The sequence below is a fragment of the Durio zibethinus genome, chromosome 4, assembly GCF_047325235.1.
Source record: "Durio zibethinus cultivar Kanyao isolate XHJ-2024 chromosome 4, ASM4732523v1, whole genome shotgun sequence".
NCBI lineage: Eukaryota > Viridiplantae > Streptophyta > Magnoliopsida > Malvales > Malvaceae > Durio > Durio zibethinus.
The window spans coordinates 12,974,882-12,992,462 of NC_143165.1; positions in this window are offsets into that span (position 1 = coordinate 12,974,882).

Below are 17,581 nucleotides of genomic sequence, written 5' to 3' on the forward strand. Positions count from 1 at the left end.
ATTAATTTTTGTATTTAATTTTATTTATATTTTAAATAATTATGTTTGAATAAAAATAATTATCATATGACAAATAGTCATAATTATTTGAATATAAATATATTATTATTTATAAAGATCATGATTATACAGAAAGTTATAATCATCTGATTGAAGTTTATATATATTTATTTATTATAAATAAATCTTTTATTATAATCATTTTTATTACTTCTGTTTGGAGAGTTTTTAGGTTTTGTTATATTATAAAGGCATTAATGCGTTTAAGAATGTGTTCTTCACGCCTCAAATCAAAATTTTTTTCTATTATTTCTCTTCTCTTATTTATTTTTTTAATAATTTAAGGGCATTTATGATAAATTTATATTTTACATGAGGAAGATACAAGGAAAAGAAATTAACATGATTTAGAGACTAATATTAGAGGAAGATCTATAAGTCAAAGGATTAATATTTTCGTGGATCAAAATATTAATTTTCATAAAGATATTCATTAGAGGTATGTATTTTTTTTTTTCATAATTGCTGATAATAAAATTGATTATATGAGATAAACATTGTAGACACCCAATTTGATCCAGGTCCGGATCAATTAGGCCTGGCCGAAATGGGTAAGCCCAATTCGATTTTTATTTTGTATTATTTTTATTTTTATTTTTTTTCTTGTGTATTTTATGTATTTTATTATTTATTTATTATTATTATGTATTAATATATGTATATATATATTTATTTATTTATTTATTTTTTGTTAATATTTATATGTATTTTATTTATATAGTTATATATTTATTATTATATTATAATTTATTTATTTATTATTTTTTTTATCTTGTAATATTTTTTGGATTTATCTTATTTTATTTTTAATTATCTGTTAATTTTTTTTTATTTTTTTTCGTTTATCTGATTATTATTTTTTTTCTTTTTTGTGGCTGTGATTAAAGGTTGAGGAATCCTACTGTGAATGGGAATTTAATCAGAAGAGTTCAGATTAGATTCAAAGATTGAATCCCCGTCCAAAGAGGAATTGGGATTGATCAGGAACTCCTGATCAATTCCTATAAAAAGGATCCTCTGGAACAGAAGCAACACAGAAAAAACAGTGAGCAAAGCTACTGATTTGGGAGAAAATGAGCGTATAGAAAGCTAAGAAAATGTTTAGAAGGGTTCTGAGAATTAGCAGAATTTTTTAAAAGATTTTTGGCATTTTTTTTTCTGGGAATTTCTAGAAAATTTCAGATTTCGGTTGAATTTTCTGATGAAAGTTATATTTTTCGACGAAAATTCTGGCCAACCTTGAAGTTTTCGACGAGCTGCCCAGTTTTCGATGAAAAATCCCAGAAACCGGTGAACTTCCGACGAACTTTCGGTGAACTTCCGACGAAAAACCCAAATTTCGATGAAAAATCCCAGAATCTGGTGAATCTTCAACCGGATTTCTTCAGCTTTTTAGAGAGAAGCGAAAGAAAAAGGAAGAAAAGAGAGAGAGGAGAGGAGCGTTCTACCGAAAAACAAAGGGAAGAGCCTTATATACCATTCCAAAATGACGTCGTTTTGGCCTTAAGTGACCCAGATGATCCGCGCATTTTATCGAGATCCGACCCGACCCGAGCATCGACCCGCGTCCTGACCCGCGCGTGTATCCCCCTCCGAACTGATAGCCGAGCCGAGCTGGGTTTTCAAGCCACTTTTTCGAGCCGTTTTCTCTTCCTTGAGCCGAGTCGAGCCGAGCCGTATATCAAGCTGCTCCAGGTTTTTATTTTATTTTATTTATTATTTGTTTTATTTATTTATTTATTAGATTAGGTTTAGTTAATATTTTTTTATCTTTATTTTATTTTTATTTTTGTTTTACTTTTCTTTATTTTATTTTTTTATTTTCATTTTTATTTTGTTTTATTATTCAATTTTCTTTAAATAAAAATAAAAAAATATATTTTTGGGGAAAAGTTGAAAGTATCAATTTTCCTTAAAAATAAAATTTCAAAAAAAAAGGTTTTTTTGAGGAAAAGTTGAAAGTATCAATTTTCCTTGAAAATCAAAGTTTCCAAAAATATTTTTAAGGAAAAGTTGAAAGTATCAATTTTTCTTAAAAATAAAATTTCAAAAAAAGGCTTTTTTTGAGGAAAAGTTGAAAGTATCAATTTTCCTTAAAAAAATAAATTTAAAAAAAAATCAATTTTTAGGGAAAAGTTGAAAGTATCAATTTTTTCTGCACAAGAACAATCATCTTTTCCTTCTTTTTGATTTTGATTTTGATTTTGATTTTTTTTTAAATAATCTGACGACGGAGCCTCTGCAAGTGAAACAGTAGTTTTTCTTGCATACTCTTGAGGTGAGGAAATTTTTTCATTTTTTTGCTAAAAGTATTAGAGTCAATTGAGAATAATTTCTAATAATTAATTACTCGGTAAAATTTTAAGGCTTATTGGATAACACAAATTTAAGTTGGTACCATCTTTTAATGGATGTTGTGAGGGTGCTATAACCTTCCTCACACGTAATCGAACTCTCGAACCATGTTCTGGTTAAAAGACCTGAACCTATTCTTTTAGGGACCCTTAAACTTAGGTATTCCCTCAAAGGACAGATTCTTTAGGTGGCCAATCGCACTTAGATAAAAAAAGATTGGTGGTGACTCCTAAAAGTCAATGTCTAGCGATAGATCCCTGGATCTAGATGTTATGACAGCTTGGCGACTCTGTTGGGGATTTTGAGAGTCAGGCCAGCAAATAATTTGTGTTATCCAAAAGCCTAATAAAATTGAACTCTTTTGTATATATGTATTATTATTCATTCATGTTTATTTACTTTATTAATTATGTCATTCATGTGCATGTGCATAACATGAGCTCTATACCCGAGCTCCGTCCCTCTAGGAGAGAGTAAAGTACCTATTGCTTTCGTGAGGTCTAATGCCTCCGCAGTGGCTAGCGAAATACTCTCACTCAAATTGAACCTTTTTCGCTTGTAGCCTGTAATGGGTGAGGATTAGGGTGCCTTACTAGTCTGTGATGGACAAGGATGTAAGGAACAATTTGAGGACCTTTAGACTTTGACCCTAAAACCGCATATAGTGAACCTTAAGAGTGCCTAATCTATAGATAGAGCCATCACTCTTCCCTTTTAGAATTGACCAAAAGCATATGATTTATCCCTTTTACTTTGTGTGATGTTTAAATTTACTTAGTTATTTGTTCTTTTTCTGGGTATACTAACCTTTTTCTTATTTCTTTTGCATTGGTTCATACGCATATCATAAAGTTACATAAAGAACATTTGCTTAAAAAACGGTCTTCAACAAATTTTTTTTTCATGGACGCCAATGAACGCTTAATTTGTTCTTCATCAGTATTAGCACCCTGTGGGACACCCAATGAAGTGAGGGTCCAGTCAAAAAAGACTCAACTAAAGATGAAAGATTGCTTGCCAATTGGGTATGATTCTACTCTGTCTCAAGAAACATCTATCCTCCTCAAATAGAACAATCTAGAAGATTTGGTTGATATCTGAAAGAAGATGAGTCCGTCAAGACAAGAGCAGTTTTGTCAGAAACATGGGCATATAGCACACCTTCTAGTAGTGGCTGTTGATGATCAACTAATCAGAGCTGTAACACAATTCTGGGATCTTGCATACAAGTGTTTCATCTTTAATGAAGCTGATATGACTCCCACCATCGAAGAATATTCGATCTTGGTAGGTTTGCATCTCAAGACTCCTGACAAGATATATGTCAAAAAATATAAGTCAAGATTTCGTAAAAGTCTAGCTTAACTCATAGGGATAGACAAGAAAGTTATGGATTCTCATACAAAGAAAAAATAGGAACAGGTTTGCCTACCTTGAAAGTTCTTTCATAAGTTTCTGATACAACATGCCAATGAAAAACGGGGGTTAGACATATTTGCCTTGGCTATATACGAACTGGTAATCTTTCCAAAGGTTTTGGGACATATTGAGATAGCGGTGGTTGATTTTTTCGAAAGTGTGATCAATGGCTGTAATCCTTCAATGGTGATATTAGCAGAGACTATCAGATCTTTGAGTTATTATCATCGGAATGGAGGGCACTTTATAGGATGCATACAGTTATTGTACTTATGGATGAAAAGTCATTTTGAACAAGGAAATGGACTTTCTCGAAGCTTTACATCCGTAATCGTTTTCCAATCAAGGAATTCTACGAAAGTGGGTGGTCAAAGCGAAAGTCTAAACAAGAATGGATAACTTTCTTACAAAAATTAAAAAGTGCCAGGGTGAGATGGTTGGTCCCATGGATGAATCGTGAGCCTATGTTATACCAATGTGGGGATAGTACAGTGGTTCCGCTTCTGGGTTTATGGGGAGTGACGAATTATGCACCACTCCTAGTGAGAAGGTAATTGGGGGGAGAACAGTTCATTCCTATGACTTATGGGCTTCATCGGTTAGATTTCTCTTACAGTGAACCTAAAGCATTTCAGAGGATGAATGAGATGATCAAAGCATGGAAAAATCCCCAAAGAGTGAGTCATGGACCATTCACTGAAAAAGTCACCCTAGGTTACTTGGTTTGGAGAACAAAGAGAAGACAAGAAATGGTATTCACTTATGAAATCTCTCAACCACCAATAGAAGAAAAACTTAAAGAGACACCATCAGAGTTAGAGCTGGCAATAAAAGAATTTGAGTTTGAAAAAATCAAGTTAAAGAAAGAGATTCAGGAACTTCAAGAAGAAAAAGCCCAGTGGAAAGGCAGAGCCAAAAGTTATGAAGTTAAAGTTCACAAGATTGCTAGAAAACGAGATACAGCTACTGAAGATCTAGCAAAGTTACACTAGGAGCATAAGAGGCTATGTGTGAGAGAAAGGGCCAAAGAGATAACCATTGTCGAGCTGACTGAAGAAAATATAAGATTGAAACAAGAGTATACCGAGTTGGAAGAAGAAAGTGCTGAAGCACAGGCAAAAATTAACATGCTAAATAGTTATTTGAGCAGGCTAAGTCAAAAGTTGGATGAACAAGGAGACCACATTGTTGCATTGGTTAGAGAACATAGAGAGTTATCATACCAAGTCTGGTGTGGTAAAAGAGAGAATTTAGGAAGACAAAAATACATTGAGCACTTAACAACTCAAATCCATAAAGGGGTATGTAAGGCAAGAGAGATGGTGGAAGAGGCAAAGGCATTAAGACAAGTGGTGGCCCTAGTAGGAGAACATGGACAACGTCTCTTGAACTTCATAGAAAAAGCCAAGGCCCAGTATGAACAGATCAAATAATTTTATGGTTATAATTCTAGGATGATAAACTCAATGTAGATCAAAGTTTTTTTGGAATAAATGAAATTTTTTAGTTGAATACCGTTTTAAGACAAATGTTCTTTGTATACATGCATTTTTCATTCATTGCATTCTCATTCATTACACTTAACAAAGTAACTATGTGATGATCATGCAAATTTACTAATTTTGAGATATGGTACTCAAGGTCCCAAGATAGCTCCATCTAGTGAAAATCCTGACCATCGATACAACACAAGATCTAGAGCAAGGTAAATGAAGGAAGAAAATTCTCATAGATTTAAAAAGATAGAAAAAGCACAAGAGAAGATTGAAAGTGAGCTAAGCAAGATTCTGGAGGCTCTTAATAATATGAATAAAGGAAAATGAGTTACAAAAAATACAAGCCAGCAAGTTCCCCCATTACAAGAAGTGGCTGACCCTTTGTACCCTCCAAGTTTTGGCCCACCTCAGGCCCAGTCTGCCCAAGATGTCCCGCCACAACACTTCGCATATCCAACATATCTTGGAATGCCATTAGCTTTCAACCCAGAGCAGTATAATAGCTATATAAATTCTGTTTTCACTGAAAAGACAGCAGAACCAATTCTTAATCTAGATGATTTAAAAGAGAAGAAGAAGGAAAAAATGAGAGTAGAAGTTCAAGAAAGTTCCAAAATTAGCATGCTAGAGCAAAGGCTAAGGGCTGTGGAAGGATTTAGCTTTTATGGGTCAGTTGATGCTGCTGGGCTCTGCTTAGTTCCTGATGTGGTTATCCCCCATAAGTTCAAAGCACCAAAATTTGAAAAATATAATGGTACAAAGTGCCCCAAAACCCACATCACCATGTATTGTAGGAAGATGATAGCTCATGCGCATGATGAAAAACTATTGATGCATATTTTTCAGGATAGTCTTACTGGCTCTGCGGCCAGATGGTATGTTCAGTTGGACAAGACTCACATTCGTTCTTGGAGCGATATGGCACATGACTTTATCAGTCAATATTGACATATCATCGATTTGGCCCCTGATCATTTGTTTTTACAAAATCTGGAGAAAAAAGCAAATGAGTTTTTTAAAGAGTATGCCCAGAGGTGGAGAGATGTTACTTCTCAGGTACAACCTCCTTTGACTGAGAGAAAAACTACAGTGCTGTTTGTTAGCACTTTAAAACCTCCATATTATGAAAAGATGATAGGAAATGCAATAAAAAATTTTACTGATATGGTAATCTCGGGAGAAATCATTGAGAGTGCCATCAAGAATGACAAGTTAGAAGGAAATGAAGCATCTAACAAAAGAGTCCCGAAGAAAAAAAAACTGAAGCTCAGGCTGTGAGCTTTGATAGACAGCCACTTAGAGGTTATTCATCTTACCCACCACCAGAATATCTGTCATATCACCTCACTGTAAATAACACTTCCTTTCACCCATACCAACCATTTACACAACCATCATACCCCCAAACATATCAAGCCCCTCATAAACCCCAAAATACCATGTATAGTCCTAACAGTCAACCTACCTCAAGACCCTAAAATCGCCCAACTAACCCCATTGGTGGCTCGCGGGAGCAACGAACCACTCGTGAGAAACCCGTTTTTGACCCAATTTCAATGACTTATACGGAATTATATAAGGAGCTCTACAACAGTCATTTCATTGCTCCAAGTAAATTAAAACCCCTCAAGCCACCTTACCCTAAGTGGTATAATCCTACCATCCACTGTGATTACCATTATGAGATTGCTGGTCATTCTACCAAAAATTACACTACTCTGAAACACAAAGTGCAACGGTTGATCAAGGATAGGATGATTTGCTTTGATACTAGAGGGATGACTACTCCGAATGTTAGTGGTAATCTTTTACCGGATCATAATGTGAATGCTATAGGTGAAGAACATGAGCGTCATATGAAGAAAAAAGTGGCAAATATTAAGACACCTCTCAGCCAACTGTTCGATGTTTTACGAAAAGTAGACATGATACGACTGGTAAGTCCACACAGCTATCATGGAGTATATATAGCTGGTACTAGTTGTAAGTATCATAATGGGGCAATGGGCCATTCCATTGAGACTTGTGAGCAGTTTCACCAGAAGGTGCAAAAACTCTTGGATTCACATCAGATGGAGATTTATGAAGAAAAAGAAGACTTAAAGAATGTTGAGGTGCACATAACTGATAGGCTTGTAAAGTTGTTTCCAAAATCAGTGACAATTCAGTGTGGGAACAAACCAAAGTCAGTCATAGACAAACTCCTCCCCAGGTCGATAACTTTTAAAGTCCTGACTTTTTTTTCATACAAGATGATAAAACTGTACCCTGGAGATATGGCTGTGATACTGTAATTCAGGGATAAAAAGAAGAGGTCTCCAAAGTCGATGCTTCCAATATTACTGGTGTATGAGGCATTACTCGAAGTGGGAGATGTTACACTCCAAAAATGTTAGAGAAAGCTAGAAGAAAGAAGGCTAAAGAAAAAAAAAGATGAAATAATCCTGAGATAGAACCTGAAAAAGATCAGTCGAAGCCAGTATCAGAAAGAGAGGTTTGTGAATTTTTGAAGCTGGTAAAACATAGTGAGTATTCTGTTATGGAACAGTTGAATAAAATGCCAGCTCGAATCTCATTATTATCATTACTGCTGAACTCAGAGCCACACCGAAACGTTCTGCTGAAAGTGTTGAATCAGGCATACGTGACACATAACGTATCTGTTAAATATGTGAACCACCTAACTGGAAACCTAGTCATGCTAAATCACATTTCATTCAGCGATGATGAGATTCTTTTAGAAGAAAAAAGAAATACCAAAGCTCTGCATATCACAGTCAAATGCAAGAGCCATATTATAGCCAAAGTCCTTATCAATAATGGCTTTGCTATCAACGTCATGCCTATGTCAACTTTGGCAAGGCTACCCATTGATTATTCTCATATGAGGGACAATCAGATGATTGTGAGAACCTTTGATGAGACCAAAAAAAAAGTCTTGAGAGATATTGAAATGCCTTTACAAATTGGGCCATGCACCTTTAATATAAAATTTCAAGTGATAGATATCTCTCCATCCTACAGTTGTCTATTAGGAAGACCATGGATTCATATGGCAGGAGCCGTGCCTTCTACTTTGCACCAAAAGATCAAGTTCAATGTAGAAGGTCAATTGGTAGTGGTAGTTAGGGAGAAAGATATGCTGGTGACCCAACCATTGAACACTCCATATGTAGAGGCTACCGAGAAAGCATTGGAATGCTCTTATCGATCTTTTGAATTGGTCAATTCTGTAGGCGAAGGATTTCAAAATCAGCCTTTTTCAAAGAGAGTGGTGAGCCAAGTCATCAACAAATGTTGGTATCCAAGACTTGGGCTAGGTAAAAACTTACAGGGAATTAAAGAACCTCCAACAATAATAGACAACAATGACAGAGTAGGCCTAGGCTATGAGATGGCAGAGTGGTAAGTCAAAAGAAAGCCATCAAGAAAGATGACAAGACTGATGTTTATCCCACACTTGTATGAAACCTTCAGACCTGAAGGATTCATGTACCCAGATACAAGAAAAAATATTGAAGAAATTTTTACCCAGTTAGCCATTAATGCTGTTGAAGATGAGGTGGGGCTTAATCAAGAGGAGTGGGTTCACCTTTGTCTACCAGATTTTGAGCTCAATAATTAGAGTGCCATCGAGATGCCTTTGACTTTTAATTTAGATGCAATGTAATTGTAACATCCCAATAGCTATTGCCCAAGGCATTGGGGTGATCTTTTTTGTTCGGGGCCATTCATCATTTATTATTTTTAATAAAAATTAGGAAGTATGCAATTTCATTCATTTTTTTTTGTGTCTTCATATTTTTTTCTCTCCAAGCACATCTTGTCAACATATCCCATTTCATTCAATTTCAGGTCTTTAAATGAACATGAGGATAATCATGATAACAATCAAGAGGTTAGCTTTGAGAATTTAATTAACACTGATGAACTTGACAATGAAGAGAATTTTGAAGAATATGTTATGCTTCCAGACCTAATGAGGATGATTGAACAAGAAAATAAGCCAATTGAGCCTCATCAGGAGGTAGTGGACTTAGTGAATCTGGGAAATGAAGAGAATAAGAAAGAGGTCAGAATGGGTACTTCACTTTCATCAAGAAATAGGCAACGATTGGTAGACCTACTTCAAGAATTTGTAGATATATTTACTTGGTCTTACTAGGATATACTAGGGCTAAGCATAGAGATAGTGGAGCATAGATTACCCCTAAAGCCAGAATGTAAGCCAGTTTAACAGAAATTGAGACGGATGAAGCCCGAAATGCTGTTAAAGATTAAAGAAGAGGTGAAGAAACAATTTGATGTAAGTTTTTTACAAGTGGCTAAGTATCCAGAATGGGTAGCCAATATAGTCCCAGTTTTTAAGAAAGATGAAAAAGTATGAATGTGTGTAGACTATCGAGACTTGAATAAGGCTAGCCCAAATGATAACTTTCCTTTACCTCATATCGACACACTGGTAGATAACACGGCTAAGCATTCGATTTTCTCCTTTATGGATGGTTTCTCGAGGTATAATCAGATAAAAATGGCTGTAGAGGATATGGAAAAGACTACTTTTATGACCATGTGGAGAACCTTCTGTTATAAATTTATGCTTTTTGGGTTAAAGAATGCTGGGGCAACATATCAAAGGGCCATGGTAACACTTTTCCATGACATGATGCACAAAGAGATTGAGGTGTATGTAGACGATATGATTGCAAAGTCTTGTGAGGATGAAGATCATGTTACTAGCCTCAGAAAATTATTTGAAAGATTAAGAAAATTTCAGCTCAAATTAAACCCAGCCAAGTGCACCTTTGGGGTAAAGTCAGGAAAATTGCTAGGCTTTGTGGTTAGTGAAAGAGGAATTGAAGTCGATCTCGATAAGATACGGGCCATCCAGAATTTGTCACCTCTCAGCACACTAAAAGAAGTTTGAGGTTTTCTGAAGAGATTGAATTACATTTCTCGGTTCATCTCTCAGCTTACTTATAAATGTGATCCCATGTTTAAGCTTCTCCGTAAAGATAATCTTGGAAAATGGAATGAAGAATGTCAAGAGGCGTTTGATAAAATTAAGCAATATTTATCGAACCCTCCAGTATTGGTGTCACCTGTTCCAAGAAAACCTTTAATCTTATACTTAACCGTATGTGAAAATTCAATGGGATGTGTGCTGGGGCAGTAAGATGAGGCTAGCCGAAAGGAGAGAGTTATTTACTATCTGAGTAAAAAGTTTACGAAATATAAATCTAAGTATTCTTCATTGAAGAAAATATGTTGTGCATTAACGTGGACTGCCAAAAGATTCAGACAGTATATGCTCTATCACACTACATGGCTCATAGCGAAACTGGATCTCATTAAGTATATCTTCGAGAAGCCTTCTTTGTCTGAAAGAATTGCTAGATGGCAAGTAATGCTCTCAGAATATGATATTATATATGTGAGCCAAAAAGTAATAAAAAAGGGCGCTATAACAGAATTTCTTGCAGATCATGCTATTGAAGAGTATAAGCCGATGAAGCTGGAATTCCCTGATGAAGACTTAATGACTATTTTTCAATTGAAAAAAAGGGAGCATGTGAAAAAATGTTGGAAAATATACTTTGATGGAGCTGTTAATGCCTTGGGGTATGGAATTGGGGTGATTCTGATTTTTTCAGAAGAACGGTACTGTCCTGTAACAGTGAGGTTAAATTTTAATTACACAAATAACATCGTTGAATATGAGGCATGTGCCATGGGCTTGCAAGCTACTATAGATAGAAGAGTGAAGGTACTAAAAGTGTTTGGAGACTCGACTCTAGTTATATATCAGTTGAAAAGAGAATGGGAAACGAGAGATTCAAAACTCATTCCGTATCATAAGTATATTCTAGAGTTGGTAAAATAATTTGAAGATATCTAGTTTAATCACTTACCTTGAGAAGAGAATTTAATTGTTGACGCATTGGCTACTCTGGCTGCGATGATTCGAATTAATAATAATACCGACATTCAGTCCATCAAGTTAGATGTTAAGGATATACCAGCTTATTACTCTAATGTAGAGGGAGAAAAAGATGGAAAGCCCTGGTATTATGACATCCTACAGTATATTAAGGATCAGCAATATCCAGTTCAAGCAATAGAAAATGATAAAAGGATCATTCGAAGATTGGCTATAAGCTTTTTCTTAGATGGGGATGTCTTGTACAAAAGAAGCAAGGATCAAGTATTATTGAGGTGGTAAATGAGACTGAAGCGAAAAAAATCATTAAAGAGGTGCATGATGAAATATGTGAGGCACATACTAGTGGACATATGATGGCAAGGCAGATCATGAAAGTAGGATATTACTGGTTGACGATGGAGAATGATTGCATTGATTATGCTCGTAAATACCATAAATGCTAGATATATGCTGATAAGATTCATGCTCCGCCATCTGCTTTACATGTTATGGCACCACCATGGCCATTTTCAATGTGGGGCATGGATGTCATTGGTCCAATTACCCCAAAGGCTTCTAACAGGCACAGATTCATTTTTATGATGATAGATTACTTCACAAAATGGGTAAAAGTAGCATCATATGCAAATGTGACACGTTTCGTGGTTTACAAGTTCATAAAGAAAGAGATCTGTAAATATGAACTTTCAGAGAGAATTATTTCAGACAATGCCAAGAATCTAAATAGTAAGATAATGCAAGAAATATGTGCTCAATATAAGATCAAGCATCACAACTCGGCACCATATCATCCAAAAATGAATGTAGCAGTTGAGGCAGCCAATAAGAACATAAAGAGGATTTTGGAGAAGATGATCGAGACTTACAAAAATTGGCATGAGAAGTTGCCATTTGCATTGCATGCATATCGAACATCAGTTCGCACCTCTACTGGGGCAACCCCATTTTCTTTGGTTTATGAGATGGAAGCTATACTACCAGTGAAAGTAGAGATCCCCTCTTTGAGAGTCTTAAAAGAAGTAGAGTTGGAAGAAGCTGAATGGATTCGAGAACATTATGAGCAGTTAAATTTCATAGAAGAAAAGAGATTGACTGCGTTATGCCATGGTCAGCTATATCAAAGAAGAATGATGAGGGCTCATGATAAAAAGATTCGACCCCATTACTTTCTAGAATGAGAGTTAGTTTTGAAAAGAATTCTCTCAATCCAGCACGATAGTAGAGGAAAATAGACTCCGAATTGAGAAGAACCATATGTGGTGAGACGGGCTTTTTCGGGTGGAGCGCTAATACTGACTGAGATGGATGGAAATGATTTACCCCATCCTATAAATTCTGATGTTGTGAAGAAATACTATGCTTGAAAAAATAAAAAAATAAAAAAAATGAAAAAATGAAAAATGATGAAAAAATAAAAAAAAGAAGAAAAAAGAAAAAGTGAATGAAAAAGGAGGACTCAAGGCGAAAACCCTAAAAGGGCGGTTTGAGTCATAGGGGGTTTATCTAAGTTGAAAACCTGAAAAGGCAGCTTAGATAAGGAGAATACAGCATCTAATTTAAAAGTCTGCTGATATGGAGGCTAGCAAATTCAGAAGAGTTTCAAGTTGTTAAATACATCAGAGGGTTGAGTTTTCAGAAAAAAAACTTTGAGATGTGTTATCATGATTATCTGATTGTTCATTTTGGGCTTTGTCCCCATACCTATCCTTGTAATTCTTTCTTGGCCAAAGTTTGCCAACATTTTGCTAATAAAAAAACATTTTATTTCATTCTTTGTGCCTTTTTTTTATGACTGTTTCCCAACCATTCATATTCCTTTCTTCTTAGTACCCCACCATGGAAGAAATGTGCAAATGCATTCTTACTTTTTGAGTTTGAAATAATGATTGATGAATGAATAACAACATGAAAGATTTTTACATTACATTGAATAAGTCAAAAGTGAAAAAAGCAGAATCGAGATGTTCAGCTCCTGATTAGGACATTGAATCTGGGAAGAGATTTTTTTACAGGAAGATTATGAGTGGAAGAAACAATTAAGAGCTACACTGATTCGATCTTAGAAGAACAGTGTAATTGGATCTCTGAAGAATCAAAAGGCTTGATGCCCAAGAAAAGCTTGAGAAACTTGAGTATCATACATTGAACAGGAATTAATTGCCCAACATTTGCATAGTATGCATTGAAAATTATATGCATTTGCATAGCATACATTACTTTTAGAAAAGTATAGTGTATAAATTCAAGAAGCAAGGGTGTTCCAACATCCCACATGGAGAAGACAGATATGAAGATATTTTGTAAAATTGAAAAAAAAAAGCTTCTCAGGTAAATTCCTAATCCTTGAAATAGGATGTCTTTTGGTATCAGGGTTGATTTATAAGACCTTTGGGCATAATCTCCTAAAATTCCTTCAAACACAACTTTCAACTCCTTTGGACATGATTGTCAAGGAACAATTTATTTTCCAAAGTTTCGTTGCCTCTGTTTAGAAGAGCAATTTACTTTTCAAAGTTGTGGTGCCTCTGTTTAGAGGAGCAATTTATGTTTCTCAAAGTCGTTGAGCCTCTGTTTAGAAGAGCTTTGGTAAAAAAAAAAACACAAAAAAACAAAAAATAACAATGTTGAGTTGAGTCTTGATTGGGTGTCTACGTCTTTGCGCAATTTCTGTTTCACAGAAAATGTGCAAAGAGGGGCAGCTGTAGACACCCAATTGGGTCCAAGCCCGGATCAATTGGGCCTGGCCCAAATGGGTAAACCCAATTCGATTTTTATTTTGTATTATTTTTATTTTTATTTTTTTTCTTTTGTATTTTATGTATTTTATTATTTATTTATTATTATTATGTATTAATATATGTATATCTTTATTTATTTATTTATTTATTGTTAATATTTATATGTATTTTATTTATATAGTTATATATTTATTATTATATTATAATTTATTTATTTATTATTTTTTTATCTTGTAATATTTTTTGGATTTATCTTATTTTATTTTTAATTGTCTGTTAATTTTTTTAAAATTTTTTTTTCGTTTATCTGATTATTTTTTTTTCTTTTTTGTGGCTGTGATTAAAGGTTGAGGAATCCTACTGTGAATAAGGATTCAATTAGAAGAGTTCAGATTGGATTCAAAGATTGAATCCCCTTTCAAAGAGGAATTGGGATTGATTAGGAACTCTTGATCAATCCCTATAAAAAGGATCCTCTGGAACAGAAGCAACACACAGAAAAAACAGTGAGCAAAGCTACTGATTTGAGAGAAAAGAGGCGTATAGAAAGCTAAGAAAAGGTTTAGAAGGGTTCTGGGAATTAGCAAAATTTTTTTGAAGATTTTTGGCACTTTTTTTTCTGGGAATTTTTGGAAAATTCCATATTCCGGTTGAATTTTTCGACGAAAGTTGCATGTTCCAACGAAAATTTTGGCCAACCTTGAAGTTTTCGGTGAGCTGCCCAGTTTTCGATGAAGAATCCCAGAAATCGATGAACTTTCGATGAAAAACCTAGATTCCGATGAAAAATCCTAGAATCCGATGAATCTTCAATCGGAGTTCTTCAACTTTTTAGAGAGAAGCAGAAGAAAAAGAAAGAAGAGAGAGAGAGAAGAGGAGCGTTCTACCAAAAAATAGAGGGAAGAGCCTTATATACCCTCCCAAAACGACGTCGTTTTGGCCTTAAGTGACCCAAAGGATCCGCGCGTTTTGTCGAGATCTGACCCTTCCCGAGCGTCGACCCGCGTCCTGACCTGCGCGTGTATCCCCCTCCGAGCCGATAGTCGAGCCGAGCCGGGTTTCCAAGCCGCTTTTTCAAGCCGTTTTCTCTTCCTTGAGCCGAGTCGAGTCGAGCCGTATATCGAGCCACTCCAGGTTTTTTTTTATTATTTTTTTTATTTATTTATTTTATTTATTTTATTTATTTATTAGATTAGGTTTAGTTAATATTTTTTATCTTTATTTTATTTTTATTTTTGTTTTACTTATTTTATTTTATTTATTTTATTTTTATTTTGTTTTATTATTCAATTTTCTTTAAATAAAAATAAAAATATATATTTTTGGGGAAAAGTTGAAAGTATCAATTTTTTTTAAAAATAAAATTTCAAAAAGGTTTTTTGAGGAAAAGTTGAAAGTATCAATTTTCCTTGAAAATCAAAATTTTCAAAAATATTTTTGAGGAAAAGTTGAAAGTATCAATTTTCCTTAAAAATAAAATTTCAAAAAAAGGTTTTTTTTTAGGAAAAGTTGAAAGTATCAATTTTCCTTAAAAAAATAAATTAAAAAAAAATTAATTTTTGGGGAAAAGTTGAAAGTATCAATTTTCCCTGCACAAGAACAATCATTCTTTCCTTCCTTTTTATTTTGATTTTGATTTTGATTTTTCTTTAAATAATCCGATGACGGAGCCTCTGCAAGTGAAACAGTAGTTTTTCTTGCATACTCTTGAGGTGAGGAAATTTTCTCAATTTTCTGCTAAAAGTATTAGAGTCAATTGAGAACAATTTTTAATAATTAATTACTCGGTAAAATTTTAAAGCTCATTGGATAACACAAATTTAAGCTGGTACCATCTTTTGATGGGTGTTGTGAGGGTGCTATAACCTTCCTCACACGTAACCAAACTCCCGAACCCTGTTCTGGTTAGAAGACCTGAACCTATTCTTTTAGTGACCCTTAAACTTAGGTATTCACTCAAAGGACAGATTCTTTAGGTGGCCAATCGCACTTAGATAAAAAAGATTGGTGGCGACTCCTAAAAGTCAATGTCTAGCGATAGATCCCCGGATCTAGACGTTATGACAAACACATTAACAATTAATTTCATTAGTGTATAAAGTCAAAATACAATATGCAAAATATTGATTACATTGCATAAGTTTATGCATATACTAAAATTGGCTCCACAATTGGTTTTAATGAATTATATTATATCTATTTAAAAAATTGATACTTATAAAGACTTGGATGAGAAATAGCTTGAAAACATAAAAGAGAAAGACATGAATTGATCTATGATCAAAATAATTATTACTTATTATCAAGCAAAAAATTAAATTGGGTTCTAATAAAATTGCCGATTGTTTAATTATCATGTCTTAGTTATATATAGAACAAACAAATTGTCCCATTGTTTTTATGAAAACAATTAGAAATGGTTAAAGGAATTTACTAAAAAAAATTAGATGTAAGTGGAGAATATATATAGAAAATAAGATTTGGTTATAATATTAGTTTTATTTTTAAATCATAGCACCAAAATTGAGATAACAAGTTGAGTTAAACTATTTGTATGGTTCTATCTTTGTTGGTCGTTTATAAATCAAAGGTTGATATATTTTTTAAAATTTGTTATTAGTTCAAATTTTGACTAGTGTTCAATTTTCATAAAAATCAATTAAAATTAAATTGATGTATGTGAATAATTATTATTAAGATATGGTGTTTCATGTATTAATTGGTAGATAATAAACCAAATAATTGTTATTATCAGAAACATAGGCATTGTGACATATATTTTGCCTACTGGATGTATTACACTAAAAGTCATTTTACAAAATAAAATTTTATTATGAACAATCACAAAGTGAAAATCATAAATAGCCATCAAAGAGGTAATCAATGGTTACACAAAAGCATTATTGCTTTTCGCATATGGGATATTGATTAAAAAAAAGCATGTCATTAAAAATATTGAAGTATTTATCAATTACTAGCATTTTGAAAGATGCTCATCAATGTCTAATTAGCCATGTTTATAAATTACAAAAAAACATGCAAATTTAATATTCCAAAGGCATCAATACATGCATTTATTTAATTTTATTTTGTGGTGGCATAAAGAACATTGGTACAATTTGTTATATATTATGAAAATGAACTGAATAGAATGAAATTTTCTTTCTTATATATATAAGAAAGATATGGACTATGGAGATAGACTGCCATAATCCAATTAATACATTATTGGTTAAAGACAATTAAAATATTTTTGCTTCTTGCACAAAAAAAGGCCTTTTGCAAGCTGTTAAAATAAAAATGCACAAGTTTTCAAAGTTTTCAATAATTTCATGACAATGGTAAAGATGTGGCTAGTTATACACCATATTAACATATAGGCTTAGATAATAATATTAGTTTGTGAATGCCATAAGCCTTGGAGTTAGCTAATCAATGATTTAACTAATAAAAGTTCATCATAAGTTTTTGCATGAAATATTAGTAGAATTCATATTATAATTATTGTTTATGCTATTTTATGAAAATGATTCTTTGGATTCATGTTTCATGACTTGCGTTGATATGGT